The sequence below is a fragment of the Chiloscyllium punctatum genome, chromosome 3 (genome assembly GCF_047496795.1).
Source record: "Chiloscyllium punctatum isolate Juve2018m chromosome 3, sChiPun1.3, whole genome shotgun sequence".
Classification (NCBI taxonomy): Eukaryota; Metazoa; Chordata; class Chondrichthyes; order Orectolobiformes; family Hemiscylliidae; genus Chiloscyllium; species Chiloscyllium punctatum.
Window position 1 is genome coordinate 155,368,491 of NC_092741.1, and position 6,000 is coordinate 155,374,490.

The window sequence follows — 6,000 nt, forward strand, 5'->3', positions numbered from 1 at the left end:
TGGCTGAAAACATAGTACACAAAACAATTCTGAAGACTGTTCTTAATAAGTTATGTTACACTCAAAACGTTAACTCTGCTTCTCTCACATAGATACTGCCAGACCTGCTGACTTTCTCCAGCAGTTTCTGCATTTGTTGCAGCCAAGATGATTTCTTTAGGGGAGGAGGGGGGAGACGAGAGTAAGAAAATGAAGGGCAGATGTCGTGAGGTCAGCTCTGAAGTGGTGGAATTCAATGTTGAGAGGCTGGTACAATTGCAACATTTGGATTTTGATGGGTATATGAATAGGAAGGTTTTGGAGGGATATGGGCTGGTTGCTGGTAGGTGGGACAAGATTGGTTTGGGATATCTAGTCGGCATTGACGGGTTTCCGTGCTGTACATCTCTATGACTCTACTATGTGGTGCCTGAGCAGAAAGTGTGGTGTGATTCCTCAGAGTTTGCATTGTACATCTATAGGACATATTGGCGGCCCAGGGCAGCAGTGTTATTATCAGATCAAGGTGATGAATTGAAATGACAGGCAGCTCGATGGTAAGGGCCATTCCTACGGCAGAATGGAGTAGTTTCGCAAAGTGGTCATCCCGTCTGTGTTTGATTTCATGAATGTAAAGGAGATTGCATTGTGGGCAGTGAATGCGATAGACTAGATCGAACAAAATACAAACAAAATGTTGCTTCACTTGGAAGGCTTGTTTGGGGTCTTACATAATGAGGAGAGAAGAGGTGAATGGACAAGTGTTTCTACACCTGTGATTGCACAGGTCTGTGCCGTGGGAGGGTGAGAAAATATTGGGAATAACAGTCGAGTGGAGCAGGGGATAACAAATGGAATGGTGCCTTGAGAATGCTGATAGTGGAGGGGGGGGAAAGGTATATCCTGTTGGTGGTGGTAGGAATGCTGGAAGCTGGGGGAATAAACATTGTGGACAAGGGGAACCCTATCATTGTACTGGGATGGAGGGAAAGGGTGAGGGCAAAAGGGGAGGAAATGAGTTAGATACGGCTGAGGGCCCTGTCAACCACAGTTGGGGGATTTCTTGGTTGAGGAAAAGGAAGGTTATGTCAGAGGCAGTCTCCCATTGGTAGGTGGCATCATTGAACCAGATGAGACAGAGATGGAGAAACTGAGAGAATGAAATGGAATCCTTACAGAAAGCAGGGAGTGAGGAAGTGTGATCGAGGTAACTGTGGAATAAGCTGGCTTTGTAGTTTCGATTTGATTTGATCTGATTTGATTTATTGCTGTCAGTACAGTGAAAAGTTCTGTTTTGCTTACAGTACAGAATGATCATAACATACAAAGACATACAGACAAAAGGGTGAACAAAGCATGCAAAGTTACATTTGTACAGGATGTCTACAAAAGCAAGATAAGTATTAGATTTGAAATTTGAGAGCTCCATTCAGAAATCTAATAACAATGGGGAAGAAGCTTCCTTGAACCTGTTGGTATGTGCGTTTGAGCTTTTGCATCTCCTGCAACATGAGCACACTGGAGCTGGAAATGGAATGGAAAGGGTATGTATTTCATTCTGTGCAGTGGGGAATGCAATTCAAAACATAACCATGTGACCCAGACAGCCATGTACTGAGCCCCCCCACTCCTGTGGGCACTACATGCTATAGAAGAACCTTAGGCATGAACCTCACACATGCAGTCCACATCCAGGCTGAGGATGGCACAGAAGATGGAAATAGAAGAACTTGCCACATCTGGAGTATCCTGAGTAGATATTTCTGTGGGACCAGCCTATGGTTCCTCCTCCTATTGGCTCTCTCTCTCTGCTAATCTCTAAGATGGCAGCATGGGCCCAGAAAAAGGGGGCAACCAAGGATGAAGGAGGAGGCCTCCGGCAATAACGTCAAGTTGACTCGGTCACAGCCCCACCCTAGGTCGGGGTCTTCTGCCGAGCAAAGAACAGATTACAAGCTGTCCTCGCCAACCCGGAATCACAAGCTGGGCTGAGGCTCCAGGTCCACAACTAGGCCGGGCACCTGAAGGAGCAGAACCATCAGCGAAAGGAATGGGTAGTGGAGGATGACCGATGCAGACTGCAACGTCCGAAAGAGTGTTGGATGGGGAGCAGGAGGGATGGAAACCACATATCCCCAGGCCCATGGCTCCAGCTCAGACACAGATGTGTCAGGAGTGATAGCAGTGAAGATCCATAACCGAAACCCTTGAACCCATTACAGTGACCCCAGGGCCTGTTACAGTGATCCTGGAGCCTGTTACAGAGACCCTGGGGCCTGTAATACAGACCCCGGGGCCTGTTACAGTGATCCTGGAGCCTGTTACAGAGACTTCAGGGCATGTTACAGAGACCTCAGCTGCAGCTGTACAAGACTCTAGTGCGGTCACATTTGGAGTATTGTGTACAATTCTGGTCACCGCATTATAAAAAGGATTAGATTAGATTACTTACAGTGTGGAAACAGGCCCTTCGGCCCAACAAGTCCACACTGCCCCGCCGAAGCGCAACCCACCCATACCCCTACATCTACCCCTTACCTAACACTACGGGCAATTTAGCGTGGCCAATTCACCTGACCTGCACATCTTTGGACTGTGGGAGGAAACCGGAGCACCCGGAGGAAACCCACGCAGACACGGGGAGAATGTGCAAACTCCACACAGTCAGTCGCCTGAGGCGGGAATTGAACCCGGGTCTCTGGCGCTGTGAGGCAGCAGTGCTAACCACTGTGCCACCGTGCCGCCCTGTGGAATCTTTGGAAAGGGTTCAGAGGAGATTCACTAGGATGTTGCTTGGTATGGAGGGAAGGTCTTACAAGGAAAGGCTGAGGGACTTGAGGTTGTTTCATTCGAGAGAAGAAGGTTGAGAGATGACTTAATTGAGATATATAAGATAATCAGAGGGTTAGATAGGGTGAACACTGAGAACCTTTTTCTGAGGATGGTGATGACTAACACAATGGGACACAGCTTTAAATTGAGGGGTGATAGATATAGGACAGATGTCAGAGGTAGTTTCTTCACTCAGAGAGTAGTAGGGGTGTGGAACGCACTGCCTGCAACAGTAGTAGACTTGCCAACTTTAAGGGCATTTAAATGGTCATTGGATAGACATATGGATGAGAATGGAATTGTGTTGGTTAGATGGGCTTCAGATTGGTTCCACAGGTCGGCGCAGCATCGAGGGCCGAAAGGCCTGTACTGTGCTGTAATGTTCTATGTTTTATCTGAGCCAGTGAGGGAGGGTATGGGAGTCAGTGCATCCTGTAAGGTACCCACAGCCCTGCTCCCTCCCTCAGAGGCAAAGCAGGAGATGTCTCCCGGTACCACCAACCTGATTGTGGAAATGGGGATAACACCAAACAAAGGACATAAAAAGGGAATGTGTCAGAGACAAGGAGAACAATGTTATGGCACTTTAAGAACATTCTCACAATGGGGATAATGTGATAGTAGTAGAAAGTGAGGACTGCAGATGTTGGAGATCAAAGTTGAGAGTGTGTTGCTGAAAAAGCACAGCAGGACAGGCAGCATCAGAGGAGCAGGAGAATCGATGTTTCAGACATAAACCCCTCATCAGGAATCTGATGCTGCCTGACCTGCTGTGCATTTCCAGCATCACACTCTCGATAATGTGAGAGTAGCACAGCAATGGACAGTGCTCCTTATTTAATCTTTGTGACATAAACATTTCTGAGTCTTCACCAGAACTGACCCCCATCCTGGTATGTGAGACCCATGACCCTCTCCTCATCAGGAAGGTGAAGAGCCAAATGTGGGACACCCACCAACCATAGGCTTCCTGCCATTTTACTGGAGTGAGAGGAAGGCTGCGATGGAGTGAAAGGACAGCTGCTGGTGTGGCTGCGGATGGGAGAAAGGTTCTGAGGCATCTCGAGAGAGTGGTGAGGCAACACAGAGGCCAGGCTGGGTTAGTGACATGAGGGGATGAGAGTAAGTGAGGGAAGTTGCTGCTAGCAGTAACGAGGGTTATAGAACCTGAGGCTTGGTGGGAGGTGTATGCAGACACTGGGATAGTGTGAGCATGAGGTAGCAGAGAGAAAATGGTCATTGAGCTCCATGGAGCATTACTGCATATTCCCCTGGTAGGGAGATCGCACTGACCTGGGTTGCAACCTCAGACCAAACCTTCAGGGTCTGATCCTGAGGAAAGACAATGACCCAACTCTGCACAACTCTATCCGCCAGGAACTCCAGCTCGCTGTCCCCCAAAGCAGGTACTAGTTTCCCCTTGGACTGCAGGTGTTGGAGATCAGAGTCAAGAGTGTGGTGCTGGAAAAGCACAGCAGGTCAGGCAGCATCCGAGGAGCAGGAAAATCGACGTTTCAGGCAAAAGCCCTTCATCAGGAAGCATAAGCCCTTCTTGATAAAGGGCTTCTGCCCATAATGTCGATTCTCCTGCTCCCCAGATGCTGCCTGAACTGCTGTGCTTTTCCAGCACCACACTCTTGGACTAGTTTCCCCTTGTCTGCCATGAGCAGAACAAACATCTCAACTTGTGCAGGATAGCTCCCAAATGCCAGTGTTTGAAATGGTATACAATGGCCTCTTAAATACCGAGCCAGGGATAGCAAGATATCCCAGCAGTCACAGGTACCTCCACCTCCGGTGAATGGACAAGCATCAGATGAGCAGTGTGCCATAGTGAGGTGTTATCTGGTCAGTGCTCCAGGTTTGGGAATTACAGTATATTGGGTCCAGATCGATGTGTTTATTGATTGAATCTGTGGATGAGATTCAATCAATAAGCACATCGATCTGGACCCAATATACCGACCACTGCAACAGACAGCTGGAACTGACAACTGGAAGCAGCAGATTCAATGCCGGAGGAAAGATCACAGAAGCGTTTCACAGGAGGCTCCCAAGCTCTGAGGATGTCACCTAGACAGGGGACGAAACGTCTGCAACACAAATTCCCAGCTCGGCGAACAGAACCACAACAACAAGCACCCAAGCTACAAATCTTCTCACAAACTTTGAACGACAGTATGGAAAACCTCATGAAAACTCATGAAACCTTGTGGAGAGAAACTTTCCATGAAACATGATGAAAATTACACTTAGCCAATTCTGGTCAGATTCTGCCCTATGTTTTTATTCAGTAAAGTAAATTGAGAAAGAAATTTAAAACCCCACCTGCAGGTTTATTTGTTCCTGTGCTCTGGTGGTTAACATTGTTGTGAGTGGTTAATAACTTATATAAATGAGCATTAGGCTGCCTCATCCATGTGTAACTGCTTGCCAATGGCTATGTTTTTGTAAGCTCAATTTTTTCCTAAGTACCAGTGATTTTTGAGCAATAGACAAGTATACTACAGATGGCATTGTTTAAAGAGTTTAATATGCTTGCTAGCTTTTTAGATCTTGGAAGAAATCTATGCATCTGCAAATCAAACTCATATGGTGATTCCTCTGTATAACTTCAACTTCAATAAGCCTTTCCCCTTCACAAAACAGAATAAAAATGAGAAATGGGATTACTCACAAAAATCTGCATTAAAGCACCCCACAGTGAGACATTATATGGTTCTAAAACTATCATATGTATGGAAATGTTTTTGGCATAACAATTGCAATTCAGGATAACAATGGTGGTTCCCATTATAGGGCTGTGACTCTGTGGTGTAATCAATGGTGCACAATCTACAAAACTAAATAAACAGCAGCTTGCTGGAGAGCAGCAAGGGAATTGGCTTTATATCTTAAATTTTGCCTTTGCAGGGAAACTTGACAATGTCAGCACCACCAAGGCAATGGGCATCAACCCATCTCAATGCAGTCTCTGACAACAATCATGGGATCCCTACGGTGTGGAAGCAGGCCATTCAGCCCATCAAGTTGACTCCAAACAGCATCCCATCCAGACCCATTTCCCTCCATTTCCCATGGCTAACTCACCAGCCTGCATATCCCTGGGAAATTTAGCAAGGCCCAAGCACATCTTTGGAAGAGGGGAGGAAACTGAAGCAACTGGGAGAAACCCATAGAGACATGGGG